This window comes from Macaca nemestrina, chromosome 17 (assembly GCF_043159975.1).
Source record: "Macaca nemestrina isolate mMacNem1 chromosome 17, mMacNem.hap1, whole genome shotgun sequence".
Lineage (NCBI taxonomy): Eukaryota > Metazoa > Chordata > Mammalia > Primates > Cercopithecidae > Macaca > Macaca nemestrina.
Genome location: NC_092141.1, coordinates 59,287,549 through 59,306,841, shown reverse-complemented (window position 1 = coordinate 59,306,841; position 19,293 = coordinate 59,287,549).

The window sequence follows — 19,293 nt, the reverse complement described above, 5'->3', positions numbered from 1 at the left end:
TCCTCTCCGCGGAGGGACCGGGACGGGACAGTTGCAGTTCCCGCGCAGGCCTCTGGGTGCTGCTCGGCAGCTGCGGTCGTTCCCCGCCCCAGGCGGCCCCGTACCTGGCAGGTCCTCACCTGGGCCTTATGGCTCCCTCCCGCTCCCCGCAAAGGGGCCGCCTTCATTTACTATAAGGGAAACTGCCACTCAAAGGGCCGAAGTGATCCTACTTGGCGTTAGTATTGCTGAGTCCCATTTACACAGGGGGACACTGGAGCTCCGAGGCCAAGCGGATTGTCTAGGTCCCACAGAAGAGTGGGGTGTGGCAGGGGGGATCCTGGCAAAACCTTGGAAAGACCCCTCTAAGCCTCTCCCTTCTATATCAGTTAGGTTTCCAGAAGGACTTCCCCTTCATAGGTGTGCTGGGGAAATCTGCAGCAGGTGAGAAAAGAAAAAGCAATTCAGGGACATTTGGGGCAGTTCAGGGCAAGGTGGGTGATAGGGCCCCTCATTCCCCTTCCATGCCCAGTGTCATGGACTCTGGCCCTCCCTGTCCTGGGCCTGTGCGAGGAAGGAGGGGGAGGAGGAGTCTCTGCCTTGGCAGCCCTTGGGAGGGCATGGAGGAGGGGAGCCCGACTGAGGGACTCCTCTGCAGGCGGCCACATCATGAAGGAGGGCTTCTTCCTCCCCCTCCCTTCTTCCCTCCCTCATCATCTGCCCCGCCTTGCCCCATGCCCAGCATTCTCCCAGCAGGGTCTGGGGGGATGGCAGCAATTTTGAGGGTGAGCCTAAGAGTATACAATAGGGTATCAGAGCATCAGCATGTGAGAGAGGCCGTGTGTGTGTGTGTGTGTGTGTGTGTGTGTGTGTGTGTGTGTGTGTGTGTATCCTGTCCTTGCTGGAGTCCTTTCCAGGCTTCTTTACTGTAGATTCCCAAAACTCTATGAAGCCCTCTACCCACAACACACACTCCCCAGAGACAGCTGGTCTCCGGTCACCCTCCTCAGCCCCTGTATGTGCGCATTGTGTTTGTGAACGTGTGCACATATGTGTGGGGGGATGCGCTTGAGGTTGGACAGGAACCACGGTGACTTGGTCTCCCCCACGGACTGGGAGCCCCTGAGGTAGAGACCAAGCTGCTTCTCTGAATCCTGTGCCTGGGCTGGAGCAGGTGCTCTGTAAACATTCAGTTGAGCTGAGACTGATGGGAGTGTGGTTGGGAGGGGGGCTGACCTCTCCTTGGGGCGAGAAGGGTGTCCCCAGGGCCATCACTTCCATTCATTGCCTAGAGAATAGGGCAAAACCCTTCTTACCTGCCCTGTCCCCTCCCTTCTACTCCTTAAGTTTTATTCATTTAAAAAAAGTTTCATTTAAGAAGTTACAAAAGTGCTACATACTTGCTGTAAAATTCAAATATAGACCAGGTGCAGTGGCTCATGCCTGTAATCCCAGCACTCTGGGAGACTGAGGTGGGAGGGGAGGGATCACCTGAGGTCAGGAGTTCCAGACCAGCCTGGGCAACATGGCGAAACCTCGTCTCTACTAAAAATACAATGAAAATTAGCATGGTGGCGGGCGCCTGTAATTCCAGCTACTCGGGAGGATGAGGCAGGAGAATCACTTGAACCCAGGAGGAGGCAGAGTGAGCCGAGATCGTGCCATTGCCCTCCAGCCTGGGCGACAAAAGTGAAACTCTGTCTCAAAAATAAATAAATAAATTCAAATATAGAAGCCTACAGAATATAAAATGTTCCATAAGTCCATCCTCCCATCAGAGGTAACTGATTGGTGTGCTTCCTTCAGCGTCTTTAAACATTAAAAAAACCTTTTTGTTAATAAAATACAAATGGGAGCTTACAAATAGTTTTTCAACTTGTTTTTCCATCATGCCCATCTGTATACACAGAGTGATCTCATTTTCAGGGGCTGCAGAGCATCTGTCCTCTGTGTGGCTGAACTCTAACTTGCTTAACTTTTCTTATCAAGGGGCATCTGGGCAGTCTCTGATTTTTCATCGTCATAGATAACTCTGCGACAAGGATGCTGGTATGAGCACCTTTGTGCCCCTGTGAGTGAGCTTCTGTAGGACTGCTCCTACAGAACAGCTGCGCCAGTGGGTGTGTGCATTAAACCTCCTGAGAGCTGCTGCTCAGTGGGTTGTACTTTTGCCACCACCTTTAGAGGAGGGCGTCCTCCCTTCTGTCCCGCTGATATGATCCTGGGGGCAGCGTCCACCTGTTCAGGAAGCCCTTTCTTAAGTCTGATCCAAGTCCCCTCAGATGGAATCTGAGCTGTTCCTTTCCCAAATCCCCTGGGCAGGGTCCTTTTCTTTGGGGTGGCACTCAGCTGGCTGGGTGGTCGGGGAAAAGCTGCTCTCTTAGAGGGGTGTGTGTGTGTGTGTGTGTGTGTTGGAGGGAAGGGAGCATTCTTCTCCTCTCCTTGTGGGAAGTTTCCTGCAGAAAAGAGAAAATTCTGGAAAGGATCAAGGAAGCTCTGGAAAATTAGCGCCGGTGTTTCCTGAGAGTTGGGGATGGTGGTCCTAGGACACTTCCTGCCTCCCAGGTCTTCATGTCTGGAAAGTACATGAAGCCTTCTCAGCTAGAACTTTCTAGACATTTCAAAGCACTTCTCACATACATACAAAGGCTTCCTTTGGGAAGGGAGGAGGGTACTGTGGCTTCCACAATGCCTGGGGGAGGGTGGGTGGGAGTGGAAGGCAGAGCTTGAGGGCCAGAACGGACCCAGGTGTCCCTCCTTAGTTGACTCTGGTGTTGGTTGTCAGTTCCACTCACTGCCCCTGTGGTCGGGCTTGAAGACTGTGTGGTGGTCACTCTGTGTGTGTGTGTGTGTGTGTGTGTGTGTGTGTATGGCTCCACACTCATCTCCTCTATGGAATTCTTTTATTGAGACTAAAAGGGTCAGAGGAGTCAACTTTAACCCTCTGTGGGTTCACCTGATCCGCAGAGCTCTGCATTCTGAACCAAAAGCCAGCCAATAGATCTAATCAAAGCTAGAGCCTTCAGGGCAGCACCCAGTTCCTTCCCAAGGCCTTTGCTTATCTCTGCACTCTGAGCGCCCATTTACACAGCAAACCCTTGCTGAATACCCAGGCCCAAGACCTACATGAATGTGTTGTGTATGCGTCTAGGGTTGGACAAGAGCTGAGCCCACACAATGAGATAAGTGCTTTGATTGAGGAAGCAGCAGCAGGAGAAATTGCTGATTAGAAACTCACTCACTACGGTCTGATGCCTATTACCTCAATTACCCCTAATTGACACCGCTCCTGGCTCTCTGACAAGCCAGGGGAAGTCCCAGGTCCATGAGGCAAAGCCCTCCTGGTTTTCACCAGGAGCCAGAAGGCAGGATTTGAACCCAGGACTGTCTGACTGCAAAGCCCTTGGCCTCTGCACCATCTGCCTCAGATAACAGCACTAGTAGGCCGGGCGCGGTGGCTCAAGCCTGTAATCCCAGCACTTTGGGAGGCCGAGACGGGCGGATCACAAGGTCAGGAGATCGAGACCATCCTGGCTAACACGGCGAAACCCCGTCTCTACTAAAAACACAAAAAATTAGCCGGGCAAGGTGGCGGCGCCTGTGGTCCCAGCTACTCGGGAGGCTGAGGCAGGAGAATGGCGGGAACCCGGGAGGCGGAGCTTGCAGTGAGCTGAGATCTGGCCACTGCACTCCAGCCTGGGTGACAGAGCGAGACTCCGTCTCAAAAAAAAAAAAAAAAATAAAAAAATAACAGCACTAGTAGATTAGAGAGAGTCAGATCCTTGATACACTTTTGGTGAATGAATGAGTGAATGATTGAATGCCTGAACTGCAAGTGTCTATTTCATGTGTGGCTTTTCCTTGAGGCTGTGAGCATCTCTTGATGGCACAGTGTGTACCTTCTCCATGTTTGAAGTCCCAGTCTGGAACAGAGGAGGGGCCTGTTGAATAAATGAATGTGTAAATGAATGACGAAGCCATCAGTTAGTTCCGCTTTGGTAAAGCTTCCTGACGTTCCACTGATACGTTTTGGAAGGAAATCAGACTGTAGCGTTAGAAGCCATCCCCTCCATGAGGCTTGGCACTGTCAGGATCTTCCAGTCTCACCTGGACTGGGCAGTGCAGCGGAGTGGAGGCAGGGCAAAGCCTGGCCCAGGCTAGGATGGCTTGTACCCACCGGTGTCCTGTGTCTTGAGAGCTGGGAGGGGGAGGCCTGGGCAGGGGTGCCTCTGGGCCCTCAGGGGACCTTAAGAGGCCATTGTTTCTATTCCCCTGCTCCATGCCAGCTCTCACTCATCCTTTGCCCCCTCCCCAGGCAGGTGTGCAGGACTTCGTGGGGAATGATCAGCCTCTAGCACAGTGCCTGGCAGTCAGTGGGCTCACAAGAAATGTTAAGGGAAAGTCAAATGAAAGGAATAGAGATATCAGGGAAGGATGTGCCATAATCAGGCTACTCGCATGGGGAAGTTTTCCCTCCAGTCATACTGCAGAGGCTACAGAAGCCTTCTGCCCATCAGGTCTGAATGCCTGGCTTTGGGGAACACAGTGTCTGAGAGACCCCCAAACAGCACCCCCTCCACCCTGAGGAACTGCTCATTGAATGGGTCCCTTGCAGATATTTTTTTCTTTTTTTCCTTTTTTTTTTTTTTTTTTTTTTGAGACAGAGTCTTGCTGTGTCTCCCAGGCTGGAGTGCAGTGGCCGGATCTCAGCTCACTGCAAGCTCCGCCTCCCGGGTTTACACCATTCTCCTGCCTCAGCCTCCCGAGTAGCTGGGACTACAGGCACTCGCCACCTCACCTGGCTAGCTTTTTGTATTTTTTAGTAGAGACGGGGTTTCACCATGTTGGCCAGGATGGTCTTGATCTCTTGACCTCATAATCTGCCCGGCTCCTTTTTTTTTTTTTGAGACAGAGTCTCACTCTGTTGCCAGACTGGAGTGCAGCAATACGATCTTGGCTCACTGCAACCTGTGCCTCCCGGGTTCAAGCGATTTTCCTGCCTCAGCTAGTAGCTGGGACTACAGGCATGCACCACCATGCCCAGTTAATTTTTGTATTTTTAGTAGCAGAGACAGGGTTTCCACCATATTGGCCAGGATGGTCTTGATCTCCTGACCTCGTGATCCGCCCACCTCGGCCTCCCAAAGTGCTGGGATTACAGGCATGGGCCACCACGCCTGGTCTCTTTTTTTTCTTTTTAGTTTTTTTTTGAGATGGAGTCTCACTCTGTTACCCAGGCTGGGGTGCAGTGGTGTGATCACAGCTCACTGCAGCCTCGACCTCCTGGGCTCAGGTGATCCTCCCACTTCAGCCTCTCAAGTAACTGGAACTACAGGCATGCACCACCACTGAGCTCAGACAATCTGCTGGCCTTGGCCTCCCAAAGTGATGGGATTACAAGCATGAGCCACCACGTCTGCCTTTTTTCTTAAAGACAGGGTCTTGCTCTGTCACCCAGGCTGGAGTGCAGTGGTACCATCATGACTCACTGCAGCCTCAAACTACCAGGCTCAAGCAATCCTCTCACCTCAGCCTCCCCAGTAGCTGGGACTATAGGCATGTGGCCACCACACCTGGCTTATTTTATTTTATTTTATTTTATTTTATTTTATTTTGTTTTGTTTCTTATAGAGATGGGGTCTCCCTGTGTTGCCCAGGCTGGTCTTGAACACCTGGGCTCAAGTGATCCTCTTGCAGTGGCCTCATAAAGTGCATGAGATTACAGGCATGAGCTGCTGCACCCAGTCAAGATTCTTAAACTTCTTAGAATCTTGACAAACTTTGATGTGGAGAGCATGTATAAAATGCAGGTTCCTGGGCTCAGTGAATTAGAGTGGGGACGCTGTGGGAATCTGCATTTTGAACAAGGGTTCCTCTAATACTGAGGCAGGCAGGTGATACATGGCGTATATTTTGAGACACAAAACCTCAGTGACTATGTCCCTGAATGCTAGAAAGGACATTGAGAAGATATCTGGTCTTTTTCTCCCCAAGAAGAGTTGGGTTTTGTTTTTAGGGAAGAAGATTCATGGAGCTGGAGAAACCTCAGGGGCTTGGGTTTGGTCCATTATAACCCACTGCACCCGTGCTGAGCGCCCACTCTGGACCAGCATCACAGCAAGCCCTAGGGGAGGAATGGGGAGAGGCAGGGAGGGGAAGGGGGCAGCTCTCTGCCCAGAGAGGGGAAAAGGGTCCAGGTGACAGAGTGAGAATGTTCTAAGAGACCTGGCCTTGCTGTGTCCCTGGGCCCATCTTGGGACTCATCAAGCTTAGCTTTGGCCACCAAGATTCTTTCGTTTCTACACTATTAAGTCTTTCTTCCTGTAAAGGATTTTCGTATAGAGGTAATGCTAGTGTCTGCGGCTTTCCTTGGGTCTGACACAGTCTAGGGACCCAGGAAGCAGGGGGAATCCATGAAGATAGCGAGACAGTGCCCTCGTCTTGAGCCCCCCACTCCTGTCCCCCTCCACCCACGGGAAGATGAGGGGGCGCATCCCAGACTGAGATCCATTCTCTCCTTTTTTCTTGAGAGGATACTTCAATCCTGCCTCATGGTCATCTATTTCATTTTAACCACTGGGGAAGGGCTTCTTGATCGTTTACTTCAAGCTTTCCTGCTGACGAGGAAGGCATCTATCTATCTTCCTTCTCAGACAGGGGAAGGAAAGAGGTCTGACCCAGATCTCATCCTGCTTCTGAAGTCTATTAAAAATGCCTCCAATTGAGATGACATATATAAAGGAAAACAATGTTGACCCCGGCCAGGTGCGGTGGCTCACACCTGTAATCCTAGCACTTTGGGAGGCCAAGGCGGGGGGATTGCCTGAGCTCAGGAGTTTGAGACCAGCCTGGGCAACACGGTGAAACCCCATCTCTACTAAAATACAAAAAAAAAAAAAAAAAAAAAAAATAGCTGGGCGTGGTGGTGTGTGCCTGTAATCCCAGTTACTTGGGAGGCTGAGGCAGGAGAATTGCTTGAAACCGGGAGGCGGAGGTTGCAGCGAGCCAGGATTGTGCCATTGCACTCCAGCCTGGGTGACAGAGCAAGACTCCAGCTCAAAAAAAAAAAAAAAAAAAAAAATTGTTGTCCCCCCTCACCTCCCCCGCATTCAGTCTAGTCACATTCTTCCCTGGTCAGAGAAGCTCCCAGTTCCCGTCCTGCTTCCTCCCTCATGTGCTTCTCGCCTTCTCTCCTCCCGCTCCCCTCCCATTCCCATCCCCTGTGGAATGGTGGAATGCAGGGAACCTCCTGTTCCTGCTGACACCCTCTCCTCGAACTCTAGGCTGCTGGTGGGGGGTGTGCAGGAAGACCAGTTTTTCCAGCCCTGAGACCAAGGAGAGACCTGCCTGCCCCCAGGGGCTCTTCCAAGCCCAGTCAGAAGGCAACCTGGGCCTCCGAGGAATGCGGCAGATCCAGCTCTTGCAGCTGCACCACCAACAGAGGGAGGTCGGAGGTGGCCAGAGTCCCAGGCCAGCAGGTCCAAGGACGTTTCCTCCCACTCAGGCCAGGAACCAGTGCCAGCAGCATCTACCCCTTTCTGGTCCCCTCCCCTACTTGTTCAGAGGCTCTGGGACCTTTCGGATCCATTTGACTTGGCCAGGCCACACCCCTTCTTTCCTTGGTGGTAGTGATGGGGGGGTCTTCAGGTTGGCATGCTCTGCTCTTCCACACTTCCTTCTCCAACCAGCACCTTCTCCTCCTCCTTCCCCCTTCCTGTCCCGCCTGACGTCTGCCTCCAGGAGGCCTTCTCAGATTGAGGGATCACTGTGCCCTCCAGATTGTAGGCATCCCAGGATCAGTGCCCCTGCCTATTTCAGTCACTGCCATATGCCTAGGGCCTGGCACACATCCTGGCTTTGTCATGTCCAGTAAGTTACACCCACATGCCTGCCAGAGCACTGAACTGGATGCATGGAGATGCATACATCTTGCAGAGGCATGGGCTGGCTGAAGAGCCAGGCTCCCTGCATCCCGCATGGATATGGCTCATTGGTACCCTGCTCGTCCCTGCCAGCCCAGGATGTGGAAAGAGACATGGGGGAAACCCTCCTCACTCCCTGTTCCCCATCCTACCTCTGACCCAGGATACACAGAACCACTACCCTCTGCTCCTTCCCGTTGTTCCTGGGAGCTCTCTCCTCTGCGAGGCTTTCCCGGAACCCGATTGGTGAAGACTGTTTCTCCTGAGCTCTTTTCTCTGAGATGTCACCATAGGTGGCTATGAGTCAAGTGCCCCCACCAACCATTCCTGCTCTGCCTGGGGGCTTACAGTCCCTTCTGATGAATGGATCAGTCTGAATCTTGGGGTCCCTTTGGGGTAAGTGGGAGGTGCAGCAGCCAGTGCAGGGGGAGGAGAAGGGCAGAGGCAAAGGCTGGATTCATACAAGGCCAAGACCCACTCAGTTTGCAAGAGTCTAGTCCAGTTCACAGCATATGTGTTTCTCCAGACAAAGTCTCCCCACTAAAGTAATATTAATAACACTTACACCTGCCACTTACTGAGCACTTACTTTATGCCAGGCCTTGTGCTAAGAACTTTATGTGGCATTTCATTTAATCTTCACAACAATCTTATGTGGTAGGTGCTGTTACTGTTCCCGTTTTACAGATGAACGAACTGAGGCTATTAGCTCATTATTTGAAGGAGAAAACAATCTTATTTTCTTTTATTTTTTTTAGAGATGGGGTCTTACTATGTTGCGCAGGCTGGTCTCAAATTCCTGGGCTCAAGTGATCCTCCTGCCTTGGTCCCTCAAGGTGCTGGGATTACAGGTGTGAGCCGCCACATCCAGCCCTCAGTCATTTTTTGTTTTTGTTTTGTTTTGTTTTGTTTTTTTGCCCAAGTGTCTGGCATGGTCTTGCGCACCCAGTGCTGTGTGTGGGAATCTGCAGATGTTCACCTGACATGTAGTCTGCTTAAGGGAGTGGAGGACTCCATGTAGACAGGTAGGCCTAGGCCTCCTCTCAGTTCCAAGGAATCTGTAATCCAAAAGAGCTGGCGCCAGACTGGAGACTGCCCTACCCTCTGCTCATTTCCTAAGGATTCAGGATGGTAGGCCGGGCGCGGTGGCTCACACCTGTAATCCCAGCACTTTGGGAGGCCAAGGCAGGCAGATCACCTGAGGTCAAGAGTTTGAGACCAGCCTGGCCAACAAGGCAAAACCCCATCTTTACTAAAAACACAAAAATTTGCTGGGCATAGTGGTGCGTGCCTGTAATCCCAGCTTCTCGGGAGGCTGAGGCAGGAGAATCGCTTGAACCCAGGAGATGGAAGTTGCAGTGAGCTGAGATTGCGCCATTGCACTCCAGTCTGGGCGACAGACTCCATCTCAAAAAAAAAAAAAAAAAAAAAAAAAAGAATTCAGGAGGGAGAAAAACATAGCAGGAAGAACTTTTGGACAAAGCTCAGTGAAACCTTTTGTGGCCTTGGCACCTAACTCTGTGCCTGCGTGGCCAGGCTGTGTGTGTGTGTGTGTGTGTGTGTGTGTGTGTGTGCGTGTGGGTGAACAGGTGTGCACAGGCTGTCGGCACGGGTGGGGGATGGATGGGTGACCTGCCCGGCCCTGGATGCCTCGCCTCAGATCCCTGTGTCAGGTCTCTCCCCTGAGCCCTGGGGGAGTCCCTGGTGGGTGGGGCTGCTGTCAGGCCTGTGTTGTGATGTTCTGGGCGGGGAGGGCGGGTACAGCACAGGCCCTGACCTGGTTGGGCAGGTTGGCCCACCCTGAGTGGCACCTGTGACCAGGCGCCAACCCCACCCACCGCCCTTTGAAGTCATCCAGCCTGCACTCAAGGCCCAGCCCCTCTTCTAGGTCACATCCCTAAAAAGAATTGGGGTCCTCTCAGAAGATAGCTCCTCCTGCCCAGGGCTGGTTCCAGTGGGGGTGGGGCAGGCCTGGCTCCAGGAGGTCCCAGCTCCCTCCCTCATCACCAGTCACTTTGGAGCTTTGACGTGGCCTCCGCGGGGACTGGCAGAGGCCCAGGTGAAGGGGGCTGAGTGAGGGGTGGGGATTGGCAAGGGGCTGGAGGGCTGATGGAGGGAGAGGGCTTAAAGAAGCTCAGTGACAGGCAAGGGGTTCCACCAGGGTGGTGGGGACTTGTTGAGGAAGCTCCCTGTCCCTTTCTGAATGGCCCATCGGCAGGAGGTGGCTTGGGGTGTTTTAGTCCCCACCATCTTCACACACACATCCCGCACCCCCACCCCACGCAATGCTCTGTGGCTGGCGTTTCTGTCTTGTGTAAAGTGTTGGGCAATCCCAGCTGTAAGACAGCCCCAGCACCTTCGCTGGATCTTCACCCCTCCTTGGCAGGTCTACAGCCAGCAGCATCTACGCAGCACGGGCTGGGTTAGCAAAAAAAAGCCACCCGACTCCTGGCCTGACTTAGCACTCGCAGAGCCCTGGCCATACGCGGCTCCAAAGCCGGGTCCCTCTCCTCAGCACAGCTCAGGCCAGAGCTACAGGCTCCTCGATCCTTTCCCTATCCGCCCCGCCCGGCTCTGACCCGACCTCTAATCCGCAGGCAGCCTCCTCGGAAAACCATTAGGCAGCCGGGCCCTCCCCCAACCAGCTCCGAGGACGCCGCCGCCCCCGCCCAGCAGTGCCGGGCGCCGGGCCCAAGCCGACCCCCTGATTTGGCTATGCCGCCTGATTTCTACCGCAGGCAGATGTCTTCGGAGACCCCGGGCCCCTAGGCTGGTCCCACGCCGCTACCCCGGGGCCCCAAATGCCTGAGAGAGGGGGAGGAACCTTTACACCTAGGCTTGGGCCCCGTCACTGCCTACTCTAGTCCCGCCAGTTTTGGGGTAGCCGGGGACCCGCTGGTCTCCTGTTCCCACTGGGAGTGGGGTCGGGGCCTCGAGGGGGGCGTGGCGTCCCCGCCCTGCCCTGTCCTTGAATCCAAGGCGGGCGCAGTGCCATCGCGCTGCCCAGGCCGGCACCCGACCCTTCCTCCGCCTTTCTGGCCGCCTCCCTTCTCCATCCAGGCTGGCCTCCTCCTCTTCCTCCAGGAAGCCTGCCCTGAGGGCCACACCTCCTTCCCTCCTGGGGTAGCTCCTGTTTCTGCCCACTGTGGCGTCCCCCAACCAACAGAGTCCCGGAGAGAGGGTTTGTGTTCTGGCCTTGGGCAAGCCACTTGACCTGTCCGAGGGGGCTTGCCCAGCTGTAACTGGGGCTATTAACCCCCCCTTCCGAGTTAGGGTATTAGAGGAGATTGGCCCAGAGAGTGTTTGGTGATCTTAGGATGTAGCCATGAAGGGCAGGGACTTGTCTCTTCCTTCAAACTTGTAGGGAGTCCTGTCACCTTCCTCCCTGTGCCCGCAAAGTCCTGCCAGGGAGAAGAGAGAGGACCTGGAGTGACCTCTCTGTCTCACAGGCCATGCCAGGCCCAGGAAGTGGGTGTGTCCCCTTCTGTCCTCACAGGCCAAGAAGAGGAAGGGCAACATGGGGATTGGGGGTTAGACTGGGAAGGGGGCGCCCTGTGTGCTGGTTCTCCCCAGAGCTCTAGGTTGACAGAACATGAGACTAGAGTGGAAGAATTCCAATGAGAGGCAGGAAACTGGCCAAAAAGACCCTTCCGGAGGGCCTCTTTGACCCTCCTCTCCTTATTCAGGGTTCCTGGGGAGAGGAGAACTTCTCCCACTGGTGGTGGTGGGTGTCTCAGCCTCCCTGTCACCGATTAGCAGCTTTGGAGGGTCCTCCCCCGCAATTAGGTCCAGGTGACCATGGAGGTGACACCTCTCTGATGGTCCAAATCATTCACTCTGAGAGTGGACAAAGAAAATTACGACGTGACAATTGCTGGGCAGGCTGAAATTTTAGAACACACAGTGGAGTGAACCATCTTCTAATCAAGATGGAAGACAGAAATGACAATTGGAATATTTATTGCGTGAAGCAATATATGTAATTTATGCTGAATTTTGTTTTTCTTCTCATGAAATCCCAGTCTTTTCCAGGCGAGCCTGTTGGTGTATGTTTAATAGTAAGTTTCCATTTGTTGTTGCTTACCACGCACCAGGGACTGTGCAAAGCACTTTACTCCTTTGGTTTTTTTAGTTTCCACATCTCCACATCTCATTTATTAAAGATTAATGCAAGGAAATAGTTATTGAGCATCTACTATATGCCAGGCATTATTCTAGATATTGGGACTAGAGATACAGGGACACACACACACACGCGCACACACACACACACACACGCATACACAAAATGAGACGAAATCTCTGCCTTTTTGGAGCTTACATTCTAATGAAGGAGAAAGAAAAGAAACAAGAAAACAGATATTTAATGTCAGGTAGTGATAAGTGCCCTGAAGGAACCTGAAGCATCATGAAGGGGCAGAGAGTGATTGGGAGGGCCTCCTGGAGGTGGCATTTGAGCAGAGGCCTGAATGAAATGAGGGATCAGTCATTTGAATATTGGGGCCCAGCAATTCAGCCAAGAGGAATGGCCCTGAGATGGGTTTGCTTCACTAGGCACGTTGCACAGCAAGAAAGCCAGTGTGTGAGAGCAGAGAGGGCTTAGGAGACTGCCAGTGGCAGAAGGCTTGGTGGGATGCGGGGAGCAGTAGAGGAGTCCATGAGGAAGGTACTATTGTTAAATCCATTTTTGCAGATGGGGAAACTGAGGTATGGAGCAGTTAAGTGCAGAGACTGGATACAAACCAGGTTGCCTACATTAAGCCTGGGCACCTGATCATTTTGTGTGTGTGCGTGTGTGTGTGTATGTGTAGTATTTACACAGCACAGGGATGGGAACAGGGCTGGGTCTCCAGGCCAGCTCTCCAGAGGCTCTGGTACTTTCAGATTTGGTAAGTGTAATGCAATGAAAATAGAAAGGACTGGGCATGGTGGCTCCCACCTATAATCCAAGCACTTTGGGAGGCTGAGGTGGGAGGATCACTTGAGCCCAGGAGTCTGAGACCAGCCTGGGCAATACAGGAAGATCCCCCCTACCCCACCTCTACAGAAAAATACAAATATTAGTGGGGCATTGTGGTGTGTGCCTGTAGTCCCAGCTACTTGGGAGGGTGAGGTGGGAGAATTGCTTGAGCCTGGGAGGTTGAGGCTGCAGTGAGCCATGACTGCACCACTGCACTCCAGCCCAAGCAACAGAGTGAGACCGTCTGAAAAAGAAAGAGGAAAGAAAGAGCAAAAGGAAAAAGAAAGAGGAAAGACAGAGAGAGATAAAAGAAAGAAGAAAAAGAAAGACTTTTGAACACAGTACAAATCCCCACATTTGAGACTCACATTGGTGGGAACCACCCTTCCTTACTATATGCCCTAGCACCTTGCACAGAGGAGGGCATATAGTAATTGCTCAAGAAATGTTTGTGGAATGAATGGAAGACTATTAGTTAAGAAGCAAACAGAATGATGTTCTAGTGAGGCCATCAGTTTCTATGAAGGATATTAAGATTTTTGCTGTGGGAGGGATCCTTAGAAACCTAAATTGAACCCCATTGATTGGTGGATAAGGAAACTGGGGCTCAGAGTGATGGCAGATGGTGAATGCTGCTGTGTGGGAGAATGCTGGGGTGTGCCAGCCTCTTTTTTGATACTCCCTGGAGTTGGAACTGCCAAGAGCTCTTCTCTGGGTAGGAGCAAAGGCTCAGATCCACTGGAATTGGGAACAGTGGGGCTTGAAGGAAACCTTGATTATCCCCACCGTGAAAAAATCAGAAACAAATGGGGCATATGGGAGTCAGGGATGGAGAACTTGGTCTCAGATGAAGCTTGTATTAGCAAGGGAAGGGAAGAAATGATGGTCAGGTCAGCCCCAAGGAACAGTTACCAGAATCTTCCTCAACACTCTTTCCCACCTCTTGTACTCTCTCCACCCTAGACCTCCTCCTCTCCCTTCTTGTTTTCTCAGCCTGAGCTTCTCAAATGGAGGCACTAATGAGCCCTGAGCATACAGGATGTGCCAGGGGATGACCAAAGCCATTGTGTATCTTTCTGGTGTGTCTATTTGACCTAAAGATTTTGTTTTTGAGACAGGATCTCACTCTGTCACCCAGGCTGGGGTGCAGTGGCAGGAACACAGCTCACTGCAGCCTCTACCCCCTGGGCTCAAGCAATCCTCCCACCTCAGCCTCCCTAGTAGCTGGGACCACGAGCATGTGCCACCACGCCTAGCTAATTTTTGTATTTTTTGTAGAGATAGGATTTCCCTATGTTGCCCAGGCTGGTCTCAAACTCCGGACTTCAAGTGATCCTCCTGCCTTGGGCTCCCAAAGTGCTGGGATGTATTTTTGAAGAAAAAATAAGAGATTCAACTAGAATATGTTTTAGAATGTCTGCTTTATAGTAAGCGGATTTGGAGATAATATGAAGTAAAATGTGCATGTATATAATATAAAACAGATAAAACAGAGCCTGAAATGAAAGAATTTGTGAGTGAGTTACTTTGGGTGGCATCTCCCTGCCCAACTTCTCCCTAGCCCCTGCTCTTACAGGAATCCCAGGTGAAACTTTGAGAAACCCTGTTTGCCCATAGCCCACAGGGATTTTTTTCTCCTGTCATTTGGAGACAGGGTCCATGCCAGAATAACTGTAGGTCAGACATGGGTCAGTGGGGAGGGGGAAGGACTCTCAGGAAGGGCCAGAGCCTAGGCAAAGATCATGGGCCCCACCCTTGGTGACAAGCTGGAAGGGCCCTCCCAGGATGGGAACAAGGTAGGGAGTGTTGGTTTCTAGGTAAAGGTGTTTGGAGCTTGGCGCTTCCTGGCGGCGGCGGAAGGGGATGAGTGTGTGTCCACGGGCATTGGGTGGTGACAGGTTTCAGCAGGAGGAGGCCTGAGCTGCTGGCACGGGCTGGCCCTGGCACCCGATGCTCCGCACCCAAGGCCTGCTGTGGACTCAGTCTGCACGCCATCAGCATGCCACCAGGGAGAGAGGCCCAGGCGCCAGTCAGAGGGGTGGCAAGAAAGGAGGGCTGAGGTAGAGGGAGGAGGGAAGTCACTGGTTGAGTGCAGGGCAGGGACACTGGAAGGATCAGTCCTGGAGACAGAGGTGGGAGGGGAGGGTAGTGTCGCCAACCCGGGCTTGGGTGGGGCTAGGCAGGCTCTGAGGGATGTGGAACCTGCCTGAGGTTTCTCTGGTCTTGGAGAGGGTATTCTCTCCTGGGAGAAGGAGCTTACTGAGGAAAGGACTTTCTGATCCCTACAGTGGAGGGACTGGGGCTGTGAGCATCTCATTCCTCAGCCATTTGAATATAGGATGGTGTGGGCTGGAGAGAAGGACAACAGACTTTGTCTAACAACACCAACATTCCCCAGACTTTTTTTTTTTTTGGTGACAGGGTCTTCCTCTGCTGCCCAGGCTGGAGTGCAGTGGTACAATTGTGTGATCATAGCTCACTGCAATCTTAACCTCCTTGGGCTCAAGAAATCCTCCTGCTTCAGCTTCCCAAGTAGCTGGGATTACAGGCGTGTGTTACCATGCCCAGCTAATTTTTAAAAATATTTTTTGTAGAGATGGGATCTCACTGTGTTGCCCAGGCTGGTCTCCAACTCCTGGCCTCAAGTGATCCTCCCACCTTGACCTTCCAAAGTACTGAAATTATAGGTGCAAGCTATCATACCTGACCCTGGACTCTTACTTGGTACCAGCCAGTGCTCTAAGAGATTTACCTGGATTAACTCGTTTAATCCTCAAAATAAAACCATGAGGTAGGTACTTTCATTATGTCCCATTTTATAGATGAGGACACAGACATGGAGGAGTTAAGTCCCTGTTCTATTGGGAATTCAGACACCTGTTCCAGATGGTGCCCAAGAATCTGTAATGGAGTCAGGCAAAGACATAAACAGAAAGTCCACTCATTCATTCATTCAACAGCTATTGACTCAAGTAGCTCTGTATGCTAGGCACCACTATGCAAGCAGCTTACAGGATGGACTGCAGTCCTCACAGTGATCTTCAAAGGTAGAGTTCCGTCTTCATAGATGAAGAAACTGAGGCTCACAGACGTTACATAATAGCTCAGGGTTATGTAACAGTATGTTGTGGTCACAGAGCAAGTAAGTGGCAGAACTAGAATTCATACCCAGGTCGTTGTGACTCTTTGGGCCTAGGAAGAGCCCTTCATGATAGTGAAGAGAAGCCCACACATCAACTAGGAATTGTGCCAGAAAATGGAAGGTAGAGAGTGTTTCTAAGAAAAATCCAGGGACTTTCCTGCATTCCTCCCTTCCTTTATGTGCTCAGCTCTCGGGAAGCCAGGTCTACAACCCTGCCAGGAGGGGGCACTCTGCTTAGCCAGGGCAAACCAGAAAGGAGCAAAGGCAAGTACCTTGATCCAGGGAGGCAGGTGCCATTGGGAGGAGTAGGGATTATTATTGTTATTCATTTGAGACAGGGTTTTGCCCTGTTGCCCAGGCTGGAGTGCAGTGGCGGGATCATGGCTCACTGCAGCCTCAACCTGTCAGGCTCAAGTGATCCTCCCACCTTAGCCCCCCAGGTAGCTGGGACCACAGGTGTGCACCACCACACTTGGCTAATTTTTTTATTTTGTAGAGATGGGGTCTCCCTATGTTGCCCAGGTTGGTCTCAAACTCCTGGGCTCAAGCGATCCTCCTGCCTCAGACTCCCAAAGTGCTGGGATTACAGTTATGAGCCACTGTGCCTGGTGGGATTATTATATATAAAAAAAAATCAACTTGTTGGTAGAGCAGGATGAAGTCCATTCAGCACTTTGCTCCTTCTTCCCCTCACCCCTTCTTCCCCAGGATGCCCTGGACTTCCCCGCAGGGCTTGGTTGCCTCTGCCCTCCATCTCTCGAGCCCCTTGCCTCCAGCTCTGTCCGGTTTCTCCCTCCAGGAGCAGGCCCCACCTGGTCCCACAGGTTATCACACCATACCAGGTGCCTTCCCTTCCTTCTCAGAACCCACCCAGTGGCTCATCTCCCCCTCAGGGCTGGCCCCACCCTCCACGGGGTTCCTGGAGTGGAATTTTCCCTAAGGGAGGAGTTGCTGATTGCAACAGGATTGGGCCTTGGGTAGGTTTGGGATTTGGGGTGAAAGGTGACCTGGGAAAGTTCTTAAGGGCCATCCCCGGGGGTAGGAATGGCTTAGCCCTGAGGTAAGACAGAGAAAGAATGGGGAAGGGGACATGGGATTGGGAGGTGTTTTTCCCCCCTGCAGAGCTAGCCAGGTTGGGGCACCCGGATGCCCTTCACCTTCTCCCCAGCCCTCAGGCAGGAACTGGGGCCCTCATCAACCTACTCTTTGGCTGGGCACTGAGGCTCCTGCCTCGGGCCCTAAGGCTTGATAGCCCTCTTCTACTTCTCTTTCAGTGAAATCCCTCCCTCCCCAAGAGGGAAACCAAGGGGAATTTCACACTACCCCTTTCTAAACCACAGAACCTCAGAACTCCCTACCCAGCAGCCCTGAGCCCGCTATCAGAGTCTGCGCCAGCTTTTCCCTTCACTCTGCCTTCCACTGAAACTCTTAGGCCGCAGGGTGGCTGTTGGGGTGAGGGGTGAGATAGGGGAGTGGAGGTTGTGTGGGAAGGATGGACCATGGATGGTGGGCTAGGACACCCAACTCCACGTGCGTGAGTACATCTACCTGGTGTAGGACATAGAAGACAGGGTTACAGAGGCTGGGGACCTCCACGCACGCTCTTGCCCTGGCTGACTCGCCATCAGCACTCCTGTTCCACCTCCTGGAACCTCCAAACCCCAGGAGATGTACATCTCCATATTGCCTCTTGATCAGCTGTGGAGAGAGAGGCCCTAGGGAAGGGGAAGGTGAGAGGCAATTCTTCTCCAAGTCCCACCAGCAGGCCTCCTGTGACAGTCCCAGCTTTCAAGACTCTGGAGCAAGCATTGAAGGGGTGAGTTTGGCGTGGAGTTGGAGAGGTGAGGCACAGGGTCTCTTTTGCCTTCTTTCACCAGCATGCTTGGAGTTATGGCCCTACAGGGACCTGGTGAACTCAGCTGCCTCTACAAGGTGACATTGTTTTGCCTTAAATAGTCCCCTAGCCTCTCCCAAAGTCCCCTCCTTACTCTTCCCAAGAACGTCCCAATTCCTTTCCCACTTGTGCCACTCATTTTCAAGAGAGGAGATGGCCCAGCCCCCTTCTCTTCCTCACCTCCCTCCCCCAAACTGTGTGACCCTCAGCACCCAGGGTTCAGGGGACTGGCAGAGATGGAAAGGAGGCAAACCCATGCCAGCTTCTGGGGTCCTCCAGGGAGGGAGGGCATGTAAGTCTCGCCCCACCCTCTTCCCTCCCAGCCCTGCTGTCAGCTGGCCAGCCCCATCCCTGGAGCCAAACTGCTTCCATGCAAGAGGGAGGGAAGCCTGATCAGTGGGAAAAGATGAAGCCGTTCCCCCCGCGTGTCAGTGAACAAATTGGGCCAATTTGGTGTGATTAGTGAAGAATTCACATCTGGCCAGCAGAGTCCTCCCCCCAACCCCAGCCCAGCCTGGCTCCTGCTCCCCATTAGAAGCTATTTTCTCTGACGGCTCCATTTGTCTCTGTAGTGGGGGATTTGACAGCTCCCTGGCCAGCCTGGGAGGCCTGGCTCTGAGTGAGAGGCCCAAGGCCAGGCTGCATGCCCACACCCTTGACCTGATGCCACGGGGGATGCCATGCTCCAATCAGGGCCCAGGCACCTGTATGGGCCCTGTAGGTTCCATCCCTCTACTGTGTGCACAGCTCCATAGCTGAGTGGGGGCCTGGGGAGCATGGTTCACTAGGCTCCCTGACTCAGGCCTCCCTTGGGCCTCGGGCCTTGGTCATCTTGCGTAATGATTGTTGTGTTTTAAGATTAACAGAGACTTGTATGTGTGTGCATGGTGGTAGAGGAAACAGGGCTCTGGTGTTTCCTAAAAGAAAACAGCTGGGCATGTAATAGGCAGGGCCTGCACCCCACTTCCTTCACCCCTCCCCCACCCCTCAGAGACCTGATGCTGCAGCTACCCCTCAGGAATGCCTGTAGATGGCCGTCGCACAGCTGGAAGGCTAGCCCCCAGAAGTGGCTTCAAGGTAGTGCCTTTGGGGGTGTGGTCTTCTAAGCCTTGAGTCTTCCTCCCCGAGCAGCGACCCCAGGTTGCCTGTGTCAAAGACAATTTAAGGGCTATTTAAAGGAGCCTGACCTAGGGGTCACCTGGGCAAATCTCCTCCCTGGAGAATTACCACCAGATGGCAACCTGGGGCTTGTCTCCTAGAAGGTTATCCCTGGTTGGCTAGGAGCTCCTGGGCCCTGCCATGGCCTGGCTTGTGTGAATGGAGGCAGGGGTCCAGGACCTTAGTCCTTAGATGAAAATTCTTCTTGGAGAAGGGATAACTGGGGGAAGGGGTCCCG